At 38.9% G+C, this 14,586-nt stretch overlaps 1 protein-coding gene across 20 annotated transcripts in view; it reads right to left on the bottom strand.

Moving 5' to 3' along the window:
• ARAP2 (ArfGAP with RhoGAP domain, ankyrin repeat and PH domain 2) overlaps positions 1–14,586 on the bottom strand; it is a 562,492-nt gene that overhangs the window by 189,911 nt on the left and 357,995 nt on the right. For 16 of the 20 annotated variants that reach the window (XM_087864225.1, XM_087864226.1, XM_087864224.1 and 13 more), the window contains one exon: positions 10,876–10,980. The exons of 1 other annotated variant lie outside the window; for it this stretch is intronic. The gene's annotated coding sequence lies outside the window, so the exon portion shown is untranslated. Of the gene's footprint in view, positions 1–2,127; positions 5,462–10,875; positions 10,981–14,586 lie in introns of those variants that run through there. 3 more of the 20 variants (XM_087864219.1, XM_087864220.1, XM_087864234.1) reach the window with 3 other exon arrangements.

The following is a 14,586-nucleotide window of genomic DNA, read 5'->3' as shown; positions in this document are numbered from 1 at the left end:
TCCAATGTTAGGGAAGATTTGATTTTTTTAATTGTAAGGTACCTCTTTTGTGTTACGTAAACAAATTCAATCATTTCCCCTAAACCAGGTAATTAAACATAGACTGGAGGAAGGGGAACATAGATAAGAATGCCCCAGCACTTCATGTAAAAGTCTTGGTAGATTTGACAACGCAGATGCTAACCAAGTTACTCTCCCTATATCTAAGAGTGCCACAATGGACACGTGATTTAAAGGTTCACTGGTCATATTTAGTTTGTACGTTGGTTATAGCAACTTCTATGTCATCAGTGCCTGCTGTTCTTACTTTAGAAAAAAAAAATCTGTATATCCTGTTTCTCCATCTGAAAAGGTAGTGTTTTCAGTTTCTCTAAAACACATTTTTTAAGAAAAGATATCTATCTGCCATTTGATTACTTTTTATGTGTGAAATACGACATACCATCTCAGTTATGCCAAACAACAGGTGCACAGACCTTCAAAGACCTAACTCTCAAGTTTGCATTTCCTTCACTCCACATGGCTTCGGTAGCATCCTGTAGAATTGTTTGGTATTTTTTCCTGGGAAACTCTCATACCCACGTTACTTCCACTTCAGTCTGGTTTAGCGATCAGAATACATGGTGTCTGCTCAGTATATCTTGCAAGCATATTAAGGAGACCGTGGCAGTCATGCTTGATTGAACTTTTCTTCTTTCACTTGTAAAGGAACTACTACTCATGCATTCATTCAGCCGTGAATGCTTGGCTTTTTTTATTATAGTTACTAGGACACTAAAAAAGGAGGCTTTTGTTTTTGTTTTTCATTCATCTCCAGAAAACACAAGAAAATAAAACAGCACTGGAATCAGTCACTTGTCTTTATGCCCCAAGTAGGGACAATTTTTACTAAAGCTATAATTTTTAAAAAGACACCAATTTAATTCATTAGGTTATCTTCCTAAAGTGCAGAGTGCATTTTCAAATAAAAAGCGAAACATCATCATCAGATGGGTAAATATTTTATTGAACCAGTTGAATTCAATAGACAATGATTGAATACAAGGAATTTTAGTCTCTCTTTCGTTGTCCCTTCCAAACTATGCTTTTGGATTTACTCTACTCTTGCCTGTGAATGAAATATAGGGCAGGTCCCTTAGACTTTCTGATCTGTGTCAATGAAGAGTCTAATTTATTTGATAAAAATGTCCAGTCTGATCTAGCATGACAGACTAACTGCAATATAGTTCATTCAATATATAACATACTGTCTTCGGTCACCACCCTCTTTCCCACAAGCCTTCTTCTGGTCTAGAATGCTTCCTTGGGGTGGTGTTGTGGGGCCATGGTTAGAGGACTAGACATATTTCTCATGTTTCTCTAGGTTGTTCAGCTCTTCCCTCATTTGCTAGCTGCTAAATCAGACCCCTCAAGGATCAGTTCAATCGGAAAAGGGGATTGAAAGGAGAGGTTGTCTCTGTAGTGGTGGTGGCAGCTGTAATTTTCCTGGCTTTTCCTCTCCTGGTTCTCCCCAACTCTATCCCCACTCCACCACCACCCCCTCTTAAACACTGCTGGAGTCTGGAGATGCTGGAAATACTTCCTCTCAGCCAGCAGCTTTTGACACAGCACCTCAATACCTTCCTGGTACCTTAAGTTTCTTTCAAAAGACTGAGTGCCTACCTCAAACCTCTCATACAGTCCACAGTCTTCGGTAAGTTTTTAAAACACACAGCTGGCATTTACTACAGATGTATGAACTATTGTCTTACTTTTTTCAAAGCTGAACCTCCAACTGCTGCCCACACCACAGCTAAGAATAAGAGACAAGAGCCACTGGACAAGTACATCATTTGCTAGAGACGAATTGTGAGAAGAACACGCTACTACATCAACGAGACTGGAGGCTCACTATGTAGTGGGTGCTGGTATGTGTGCATGTGTGGGTGGTCATAGTTATTAAATACTACCCATAGTTATTAATGCTGGGGTCATCTTTATGAACTACCCACACGCAGGCCCAGTACTAAACCATCTCTCGTAATCCACATACCAGCGCTATGAATTGGATTCTGTTATTAGCCTCATTTTATAGATGAGGTTACTTAGAGGTTTAAGAGTTTAACTAACTTGCCCAAAGTCACATACCTTGTACATGGTAGAGCTGGAACTCAAGTTTACTACTACTGTCAGATGCATAGGTCTTGCTCACAGCAGTTCCTACATCAAGCTCCTCCCCTTGGGACCGGACTGTTACTTGTTTAAGTAGTGACTGGAGCTGGGGTATTTAAATGGATTCTTGCATCCATAGCCAAAGGTTTGCCGAGATAACAGTCTTTAACAGCAGCTTTCATCTCTGTGTTATTGATAGAAATCTTTCACTGAGTGAGGTGTTTCCTGGGTACAGGCCTACGCATGACTGTAATCTTCCAGTTAAACAATACAAAACAATAACAAGACCCAAGTCTTCGAAGTCATCCATCCACCCCCTCGAACATCTTCTTGCAAATTGTATCAAAATTACAGTCAACAATGTTCTGATCCACATTTCTTGTGATAGTTCATGAAATTCATAGTTTACTTAGTTATGATTTCTAGGAGCCTAGTTATGCATTTTAAATTCCAGTTCACATGTTCCTTGTGGCATCGTTGAACATTGAGATAATCATTACTCAGAGTAGCTTGTGAGAAAAAAAGTGGGTTCAGTTAGTAACATCATCAGGCAGGTCTTCCATGAGAATATTAGCATCGTGGTGAGTTCAGAGCAAGTAGATTTGCTTTATAGGCAAAACAGCATGTCAAAATCTTGAAAAAATTAAAGATTCTTGGCTATTAGGCCCTTAGGGAGAAGTGACAAGGTTCAAAGGGGGAAAAAAAGCCAGAATCAGGCCTGAGGAATGGTCATTATTTGAATTCATAGTCTAAAGGGGTTAAAGGAGCAAAGAGAGATCCAAGAAAGCTTTTGACTAATGACTTAATCTAATGGGATGGTTATGCCCGCAGAGAACCCATGCAGCTCTCCAATGACCCTGCTTAAGCCAGTCATAAAATTAGCAATTCCAAACTAAGGTTTTGTATTAGGTCTATGTAGTGCTGTATGGGCTACTTGATCAAGTTTGAAAATGCTTTCCTCAATACTTTCTCCTAGAGATTTATGACCTACATTACCATATTAAAGTCTTTACGGGAGTCCTGTAAAACAAAACAAAACAAAACAAAACAAAACAAAACAAAACAAAACAAAACAAAACCCAAAAACCCAAAAACCCAAAACAACAACAACAACAACAAACCTGTTTAATCTTGCTTCACTTAGCATTTCCTAGGCCTGTTGGATCAGGAAACCATCTTTTTGTGTAACACCTTTAGTTTCCTGAACCACACTTTTGGGAGAGCTGATAGAGTTGAATTAGGGAACCACACATCCTATATGTAATGCTCAAAAGAAGATTATTGACTATTGCTTCTTATAGCAAAGCTATTGAGAATTTTTTGGTCAGCAGGAGTTAAAGGAAATGATCTTTAAAATGCTTCTAAGGTGCAGCTATTTTCGATGTGTGTTCAAGGTCCAAAGACTTCAACCTGGCAACAGGGGAGACAAACTCAAATGAAAACTATAGAGCCTCTAGTATAGGGGCCTCAATTGCAGGTCTGTCCACCTCAGCATAGGAGTGAAATAAGGTGTCCCTCTGGATAAAGGTGAGGTTTTTACTTAAAAATCAATTCTAGAATCCAATTCAACTCACAGCCAAAAATAAAGATCACAAAGTTTATGCTATAGAACAAAATTTAACCTAGAAAATTTGTAAGTGGATGGTAACAAATGCTGCTATAAGCCCCAAGGAGCTCAATAAAGTACACTTATGACATATAACTAATTTTAGCTTAATTAGTGACATAACTTCCAAAGAAACTCTTGAAACTGTTATTTGCCAAAAAATAATCAATATAACTGAATGGGTTGATATACTGGTCTAACAGTAAGACCAGATGATATACAGAGGTGAGCACTTCCACGGATTAGGTATGTTGATCCTCATAGCAACCCACATTTCATTGAAGGGAAGGGAACCTGAGGATAAGAGACTTTAAGTAGTTTGCTCAAATTCATATTGGTAATGCTTAATTGAGTCAGAACTACCCACTCTATTCTATATCACATTATAAGACTTCTATGTATTGGGGTTTTATGCTATTTCTTTGGATGTGGTAACAAAGGTCAGAATAACAGTTCCCCAAATAATATAGAAGCTTATTCCTCTCTTAGTTCACATAAAAGTATTTCAGAACCAGATCAAGCTCTTTATCAACATGTGAAATTTGTCTCATGGCCCGAGATGGCTGCTCTAGCTCTCACCATCACATCTATACCCCCGCTAGTGAGAAGGGGAGAAGAAAATGCACAATGTACTGTTTTACAGGCCAGACCTAGAAGTTCCTCATTTTTACCCATGGGCTATGGCCTAAACTTTAATCAAATGGCTACACCTAGCTTTAAGGGAGGCTGAGAAATGAAATCCTTATGTTGGGCATCCATGTGCTCAGTTAAAATTCCAGGGTTCTTTTACTAAATGAATAAGGGGAGGATAACTATTTGGGGACAACTAGCAGTTTTTGTCATGGAGTTATTAGCTACAAGCTATTTAATTGAGATCCCTACCAAAATTGTGTTTTAGCTTTAGAATAGATTATGTTAGGCAATCTATTCTGCTAGAAATTGAAGAGCAGAGCCAGTTGGCTGGAATGGCATGAAGTCTGAGTCAACAAAACATTCTTTCTTCAGAAGGTTGAGAGAGGGTAGATCTTTGTCATAATGGAAGATACATTCAGCATCTTCAAAAATAATACGAAATTGTTAGAAATTATTGCTGGATCAATCTAGAGATCAAAAATGCTTGCTATGTCTCTATGGTACTCTTAAGACATAGGTTGTGCTAAAGCATAAAGGATCAACATTAAGCTTATGCATGAGTCCATGAATGATACATGTCTATAAGGGTCAAGGAATATTCATTGAAACTACTAACAGTCTCATTTATTTCAACTGGATTAAATGGATCATAAATAAGAAAACTAAATATGAGTAAGGTGTTACTCCCTAAATAAAAGTCATAGCATGGGCAATAAAGAATATATATTCCAACGAAATACACATATGAAAACCAGCAGGCCATCTGTGAGATTATCTTGGATAACGTATGAAAGAAAAATCTACATTAGAGCAATCCATTCTAAAATCTTTGAGGATAGAACACATAAAAAAAAATCTCAGAAATTTATATAAAGAACCATTTTCCTGGGGTGCCTGGGTGGCTCAGTCAGTTTAAGTGTCTGCCTTTGGCTCAGGTCATGATCTCAGGGTCCTGGGATGGAGAGCCCCACATGGGGCTCCCTGCTCAGTGGGGAGTCTGCTTCTTTTTCTCCCTCTGCCCCTCTCCCCCACTTGTGTGCTCTCTTTCTCTCTCAAATAAATAAGTAAAATCTTAAAAAAAAAAAAAAAAAAAGAACCTTTTTCCTTTGGAAAAAAATATAAAAAATCTTTGGAACCACACAAAATAATTGCAACAATCACAAGTAAATGGCTCAATGTTTAAAGACTAAGATTTTCCCACATTGTGCCTATTTTGACTAATAGACACCAATATATAGTGAATTTGCCACTTTGAAAGAAATATGTCAAAAAAAAATTTTTTTTAAGTAGCCTCCACTTTCAGTGTAGAGCCCAACGAGGGGCCCAAACTCATGAACCTGAGATCAAGAGTCAGATGTTTAACTGACTACACCACCCAGGTGCCCCCAAATAAGTCAATTTTTTAAAATCCTGTCTTTATATAGCTCCCACCTACATAGAGTTCTGATTTCTTTTAAATTTCTGTATTTTCATTTACCTTTCTTCTCTTTTTTATCTTTTCAAATATTTTTCCAGGTATTCACTTTTATTGAGAAGAGTACTGCAAATATCTACATGTCATTTTTGTTAGAAATCCACAGCTTTCAAATCCCTTTCCTATGGAATTTTCATTTACTCCTTGGAACTAATGCATATTAATGCAAAGTACAATGTCTTATTAGAGATATCTGAAGCTCAATACATTTCTTAATTTTCTCTTGTTTAGCTAGTGAAATCCAGGGGTTCTGATTTATGATCATTTTAATTGATGAAAGTTTTTCTTGTACTCTGGAGCCTCCAAAGTATTGAATGTCATTCTACACCTTTTCTAAGTTCTTTGGACCCACAGCTACCATTCCAAGGAACGCGGGCTTTGTGTTTCCTAGGAGACCAGGTGCACACAGCAATATTCTTCAACAAACAAAGGGCACACTTATTCTTTTTTCAATATTATAAAACTTGGGAGAAGTTTTTATGTTAAATCCTAAGAATCATAGCCCATGTAAATATTTTTTTTTTTTTACATTTATAATGATGGCCTCAGCTTTAAACCTGGCATTTTTCTCTTTGCATTTGGGTAAGTCTGGGTACACCTGGAGGCTCTATGCTAGTAGTTTTGAAAATCTTTTTGTAACCAAAGACTCCTTTGTTCAAATGAAATCTTCAGAGGAAATGAAAATGAAACTAATAAAATTGATGATAATCTGGTTGAAGTAGGGAAGGCGTGGGGGTGGGACATCTTCCCCTCTGTGAAAGTGCTGGTAATTCTAAGTAGTTGACTCTGTCAGTGACACGGATTGCCCTTCAGCTAAGCCCCGTGACTCAGACCTCTGCCATAGGATAGCGCTTGGAATAAAATAGAACTGTAACAGTGAGAGCTGTGGCCTTCAAGTCTAAAAGATGCTGAAAACCTAACACAAAAGTAAAATGTAAAAGCTGTCAAAGAAAGCAGCCCTGGAGAGTGGAGGTTATATTATGCTGGAAACTTCTGGAGCCTAAGAATAAGTAGGATGGATCACCATTTGGACCATCAAGGAAGACCTCTCCTTTGATGCCTATCAGCAGGATCAGAGTTTCACAGCTTTCAAGGCTCTGGCAATAGACATTACAAAAAAACTGAGAAGTCGAAGAAAACTGCAGGTGCCCCATAGTAGCCGACAGGATGTTTCTTGAGGACAACTAAGGCAAACATCAAAAACACATTTAAATAGTGCAGGGGAAGCAGGAGGCAGGGAAGGAGATCTAAACCCCTTTTATTTGCCAGAAGCCATGTAATAATGAATGTGTTACACTAGGGTCCAGGCGGGAGAACAGAATTCACATTCAGTGCTCTGACAAGAAAGCCTGAACCTAAGGAATGGTAGTATCACAGGTGTTGGAGGCCTCCAAGAGGGAAGCACAGGGGTAAACTCAGAGCTTATAAGATCAAGCAAGGACTGCCCCAAGGGCTAAGGGAACAAAAGGCAAAAGATGGAGGTTCCCAGAGCCCCAGTTTAGAGGAGGGGCCTCAGAGAGCTAGACCCCTGACCAGGGGGTTCACCTGGCTGGTGCAGGTTTCTTTAAGGCAATTGGTGAGTCATGATCTAGAAGTGCCAAAAGGTGTGAGAATAAACAGTCAGTTTTGGAGTAGATTGCCACTGCCATGTGCTGCTGAGAGAAAATGTAAGAAAGAGGAGGGAGGTACTCTCTGCCCTTTCTCCCCTTCCCTCACTTCTGAACTCCCTCTAGCGACTCCTATTGGCAGAATGTAATAGGACGTCAGCTAGCAAAGCTGTACCATGCTCAGGCTTGCAGAAAGAAAAAATACATTTGGGGCAGACATAATAGATAAACAGAGCAAGTACAGAAAAGAACCGTGCACAACTATTATTACAGCCCTATTTTTTTTTCTCCCAGGTTGGTGTGATAGCACCATTGGTGATATATTTTTTTTTCTTATTTTGATTCTGTATTGTTCAAAAATTAAAGGTGAAAAGCAAAAAAGAGAGAAGTGTATTGTAAAATTACTCTCAGGAAAAAAAAAACAGCTGGATATAAATTATGGCAAAGCCCTTATTTTTTGAAAGATATTTTCGACACTCAATTTGATATATTGACATAGTAAATACGTATTTACTAAATAATTAAATTAACCCCATTCAGTTTCTTGGAGATACATTTTGCAGGCAACTGTAGATGCATGAGACATTTTTAATATTAAGAGGCTTGACTGATAATGCCTGCTCTTAAAGTTTTCTTGACTAAAATGTTATCCTCTGCTTTTTAGGACACCAAAATCTGGAGTCTCAACCAGGTACGTTTACGGGTTTTTGTACTTATGTAATTTAGGGGGCAAAGGTTTGGCCCTGTGCCTCATACATTGTGGGGTACTTGGATGAACTCCTATATGGGAAACTACCAGTGAGGGACTTTAACTTCAATAATTTATGGACACATTTCTTCTTGTGTATTTGGTATTTGAAACAAATGAATTGTGCTCAACTTGAACCCAAAACAAAGGATATTGGACTCTGAAGACTGCAAACATCTTAATCCCTAGGCTAGGCCTAAATTTCCCATTCACTCAACAGATGTTTTGCACTGTTACTCTATCAGTCAGGGTTCATGCAGGGGAGGAGAGTCACTCTGTGTTCTGGGAAAAAGGATTTATTATAGGAACTAGACTTTACAATTGTGGGAGGAGCTGGAGAAGTGAAAGTCTAGAAGGCAGAGTTTAGAAGATCAGAGTAGTTAGCAAGCAGCCAATCTGAGAAGCCAAGTACAGCCAATTGCTAAATTAGAACCACAAAAGGGGATCCCATGGGGAGCTTTATGGAGAGTTGTTCTTTCGGAGGAGACCAACTCCGTGGGTCCACAGTCAAGTGTCTGGAGGTATACACGAGGTCGTTGTTGATCATTAGGGCCAGTAGGCTGCAAAAAGACCTACTGTCAGAGCAGAGGAGAGCTAGAACATGCTTGAAACCCACTAATCACAGCTTCATATGTCCATCACCTCACTGGGCAGCAAACCATCTTTCAGAAAATAATGTTTGCTGCATCACTTCCAATTTTCAAATCTCTTGCAAATACTTCTGTTGGCTAACTATAGGTAGGGGGACCATATAGATGAGGGGATTCTGGGAAACATAGTTCTCCATTTAACGAAGATGACATAATAGTCCAGCATAGCCTGTCTGTGCAAGAGACTTATTAAGTAATCTTCTGTAAAATGGGAATAATAACAGGGTGTTTGTGAGGATGAAGTGACATAATGCATGTAAAGGTTTTAACAGTGCCTGTCACATGGTGAACACTCAAAAAGTGATTTTTGTTATATATTAAATAAACAAAAATGGAAAGTAGTATAAATAACTCTGCTCAAGGTACATTAAGGCTATTATATGTACAGTGCTATGGTGGCCCTGAGAATGTGTCTCTTGGATCTCTGACTGCTGAGAGTACAAGTAATGCTGGCCTTGGCTGCCAAGCTCTGGCCACGCCTTCCACTGGCCTCCAGCCAATGACTGGGTGCGGCAGCAATCCTAAGACAGGTCTGTTCCTGGGAAACCCAGGATTCCTCTGGCAGCGGAGCCTTTGGCTCAAGACCTCCCGGATTGCCATTGCCATACTGAACTTTCCCTAGAATTGCAAGGCCCATCTAAAATCAACCCTCCTTTCCCTCCTTTCCCTTCCTTCCTTCCTTCCTTCCTTCCTTCCTTCCTTCCTTCCTTCCTTCCTTCCTTCCCTCCCTCCCTCCCTCCCTCCCTCCCTCCCTCTCTCCATCACGCAGGTTCAGGGCAAGGCCTCTCCCAGCTCCTACCCTTGTCTCTCACTGGCAGTTCCCCTAATAAATTTCTAGCATGGTTAATCTGATACTGGTATTTGCTTCTTGGAGGACATAGACTAACATGAGTGCAAAAGAAAATTGTTGGTACCCTAAGAAAATAAGGTCTAGCAACCAAAAAGTGAAAAAAGGAAAATTAATAAACTGATGACTAATTTAGAAAAACTGACCTTCATGATTTGATTATACCACCAACAAAAACTGCCTGTAGAGTTTCTGGTTTACATAACTGCCCTACCTCACAGAAGCCAGGCTATGACTTCAGAGTCCTATAGTTAGAAGCAGAAAATCCTGTTTTCCTGAGAACACACTGATGAAAACCCAGGGAAGCTACTCCCATTTCATGTCTCCCTACAAGGACTTTGGCTGGAATGAAGGCAACACTAGAAGAATATCCTGGGAAGGGTATCAATTTTTCCCACGCAGTCCCAGGTAATCCAGGTAGGTGGAGATACACTTCATTCTGCTGTTTACAATGCAATATTGAATGAGCTGGCATCAATTCTAGCCTAAAGCATAGTTGCTATAATACTTGAATAAGACTGTAAAGGGCGTTACTAGATAAACTGAAGCACATTAAAAATTTTTAAGGATTTATTTGAGCAAAAATATATTCAAATCAGGTAACATCTAACCCATGGTGGTCAGGAGCACTCCCCGAGCAGGAGCCCAGGAAAAATCTTATATTAAATACAGAAGCAGAGAAAGGAAATTATTTGATTGGCTAGAGCTTAAAGCCTGGTTGGCTTTTTGGGATTGGTTTTCCTTAGCATTTCGATTGCATAATCTTGAGGCTTTTATAAGCTTAGATTTTGGTTTATTTACATAGGCCACTATAACATTAGAGCCACATCAATCCAATGGCCTCCTTGTTCAATTAATTTAAGAGGGTATGATAATCTTAATTTCTTCAATTGCTTTAAACTCTATTCCTGCTTCAGTTGAGGCTATTAGTTATACACATATCTAAATTAGTACTCTTTTGCCCTAAAGAAAAATTATTTTCCAGTAATACATTTCAATGTTCAAATGGACTTCACTGGACTCAATATAAGAGCCATGAAGCAATGTTGATGCTTTTTAGAAAGCTTCTTGTGAAGACCTTGTTCATTATTTTAGTGTCCTTTCATAAAGATCTATATGCTGAAATGACCTAGAATTCAGTGACAGAAATGTTTCCTACCTTTTTTCTTCTAAAAATAAGACCAAAAAGTCTTCATCCTGTCATCGCCTTGATGGAAGGCAATGGAACCTCCATGTAAAGTTCAATGTTTATCATTTCACTCATCTGTGGAATTTAAGAAACAAAACAAATTAACAAAGGGAAAAAAAGAGAGAGAGTGACAAACCATGAAACAGACTCAACTATAGAGAACAAACAGCTGGTTACTAGAGGGGAGGGTGGTGAGGCGATGGGAGAAATAGATGATGGGGATCCAGGAGGCCACTTGTTGTGATGAGCACGGGGTGATGCATGGAATTGTTGCATCACTATATTTTACACCTGAAACTAATATAACACTGCATGTTAACTCTATTGGAATTAAAACAAAAACAAAAAAAGAATGAACTTACCTCTTTCCTGGTCACTTTTTCTCCCTTTTCCCTTATATGTTTTCCCGATCTTTCTGGTCTTATTTGTAACAATCATATTGCTTATGAGTTTAAGAACTCTAAAATATTTGGATTTGTTTTGGAAGGGAGAGGAGTCAGAAGGCTAGAGAATTTTAAATAAATTATATATATAATATAGATTATTATATATTATATTATATAGATGATTATGTATGTACAATGTTGACTCAAACCATGATTACAAATTACCGACCAAATTTCAGAAATAAATAATACTTAAAGGAGTTATGAATAATTTAACAGTTCTAATTCAAGGAAGCGCACGTAGTTTACAATTCATGTTTTTTTTTATTGAGAAGAACACATCTTTCCTCTTCACCTAAGCCGGGTCCCAGAACCGGGAAATAGAGCTAGCGGGGAGTAGATGAGGTCCGTAGTAACACCTGGCACTCTGCCTCTGGTCCTCCTTCAGTGTCCTCATCATAAAGTAAGAAGGTGGGACTAGGGGGACCTCACAGATTACGCCCAGCTCTGGAATCACGTGATCCCGTTTAAGTGTAAGCTTGTTGGGTGTCCACATTGCAATATCTAATCATAAGAGAACATATACAGAAATGACAAAAAGAGGTGGCATTAGCAAGACGGAGAGTCCAAACTCGCATCTATTTACAAGACATGCTCAGGAAATGGACTCTGGTGAAGCATTTCCTTTCAAATTAGATTTGAATGTTATATTACAGAATGAGCCTTTTGAAGTTCCAAGAACTCCAATTCCATTCAGTGATCTGACATCATGAAAATGGACCTTGAACCAGTCAAAAGACCAAATTCATTATGGGGAAAACAATGATACTAAATATATCTGTAGTTTCTTAGTCATTATAGTGTTTCATGAAACTGTAACTAGTTTGAAAACAGACTTTTTGGTATAGCAGTGTGGTATAGTACCATCAAAACAGATACTATGCTTGAAAACAAGGGAGAAGAGTCTTCATAATTATTTTGAAATGGAGTGGTTTGTTTCAAGCATAACTGTTAACAATTACTTTATTCTAGCACTCAAAATAAACAAAACAATCAGATCTGAAAGAATTTGGTATTAACTTGGTTGTGAAATATCAGATAATCTTGACACGCTGCAACAGGCTGAGAACTGGTTTTTTACCTGTAGCACTAAGATAAACTCTAAGCAAAAATACATAATAAAGGCAGAATACACAGCATTAGAAATTGTTTATTCAAGTCTTTCGTACATAGTTATCTAGTTAGCCTTTCCTGGTAGGCTGAACTGCACAAACAGGGTGTAAGTCTTTCACTTTAGGATCAGCTCCATGAAGAAAGGGACTTGTGTGCCCAGTGCCTAAAACGGTATTTGACCCATAGTAGACACTTAGTAAACGTTTGTAACCAGCGAACATACTTGTAGGTGATCTCGCTCCATTTAGGGTTTAAAACTGAAAGTTATCGGTCCTCACCAAGATGGATGGATTTTATTTCTGTACACACATGGAACACATTCTAGAATGTGTGTATAAATATATATGGATATTTAGATGCCAGTTGTATCTCTGGTATAGTATACAGTTGTTTGAAGGTGGTTGCTGTTGTTTTCTTGTAAATATTGAAAAGGAACTCCCTAGTTGTGGGAAATCCCTTGAGTCTGAGCTTATGAAGTGCTAGAAAGCTCTATTTTATCTTGGTCTTGAGGCTCTCCAAAGGATATATCATTCAAAACCTCAAAGGAAGCTATATTTTATGTAGCAGATGTAATCAGCCACAGGACAAAAACAACACTTTTCTGAAGGCTTACGAGATCCAAATGCTTTGAATCTCAAGATTCACTCGAAAGGGGATGGAAGTCATTACCTTATATTATATACTTCCATCAGTTTACCATTTTTGTTTCCTAGAAAATCATTTGAGAGTAAACTTAGGGAAAAATGTCATGTTGGCAATTAACATAGCGGAGTAATAGAAATCCCAGGATCCTCTAGAGAAGTAGCAGGTGTGAGTGAAACCCTCTTCCAGTGCCTTCCACACTGCAGGTCAGAAAACAAAACAAAACAAAACAAAAAACTAACCCTGCCCCCCAACACCAAAAACCCACCATGCTTACATGTTCATTCAAACTCACACCCACAGAGGTTTTTTTAGCCAACCAAATTCATTTCTCCACCAGCCTAGGAGATTCGAGGACTGAGCAGAAGAAACTCATCATTTAAAAAAAAAAAAAGTGGGTATATAACCTAGAGGAATTTTTTTTTAAGTTCAAGATGTCAGCTGTGTCACAGTTCTTGTCCCCATGGAAACAGGATGTGCTTGGTCTCCCTGTGTGATGAGGGGAACAAGGTCGTGGCCGCTCGGCTGCATCCCTGGGGATGGTTTCACCCCGAATTTCTTCTGACTGCAGTGCTCTTAGTTCGTCTGTGGTTCCACTGCTCGTTCTGCCAATCAGGCTGGACTTCTCCCCAGGTTTGTAGTTGCATTTGAGGATGTCGGGTTTATATTTAGCACCCCTGCCTCTCTTGCCTGCCTGTGCCGTTTGCCCTTTCTTCCCTTTGCTTTCCTTGTCTAGTCTATAGCATTCATTCTTCTAAAACCCTGGGTAACACGTGGCTCATTTGCTCTTTTGTTGTAAATTTTTGGTTTCCTTTGATTCTTACTAAATGCAATGTTTGGCCATTGCTACTAGATTTTTAAGATCCACAAGGACAAGAACTATTTTTTGTAAGCCACATACAGGATCAGAAGAATGCTGAGCACACAATAAATATTCACTGGCAGGCAAATATCTCACTTCAGGGCTCCTGCTCTCTGTAATATGGAGATGGGCAGGTCACTTGTCCTCACTTTTACCTAGCAGAGATTTAGTGATAAACACCTGGCTTTTCTCAAGTGGATTATAGAGGATGATCTTGTGTCACTGTTTGTGCTAGTCATAGCTCACGGCTAATGATTAAAGTTGCCCCCAAATACATTGCAAAGTCTATTATTGGCCCCAATCTCACAGCTAAGCTGTAGAGAGGCTATCACCACTATCACGCTGAAATAGTTAACATTCTATGGAAGCCAAAGCTGTATGCACATAGCCGACTTGCTCAAGAATTCACTTGCCTTATTATATTCTGCTTCTTTGTTTATTTTATTTTCATACAAAAGGGCAGTGCCACAGCTGCTGGATTAAGTAATGACTCAAAATATCAGTCTACAAGGTCATGCAAACACACGGGCTATTTTTTCCTTTGAAAAAGGATAAGGATTTCAACTGCTCCAAAAATCCTCAAAACACACTTATACAGTCACATGAATGCCCTCCCAT

This window comes from Ursus americanus, chromosome 8 (assembly GCF_024610735.1).
Source record: "Ursus americanus isolate L20-20 chromosome 8, mUrsAme1.1.p, whole genome shotgun sequence".
In the NCBI taxonomy this organism is placed as follows: Eukaryota; Metazoa; Chordata; class Mammalia; order Carnivora; family Ursidae; genus Ursus; species Ursus americanus.
The sequence above is the reverse complement of the archived record's forward strand: the minus strand, read 5'-3'. Positions and strand labels throughout refer to the sequence as shown.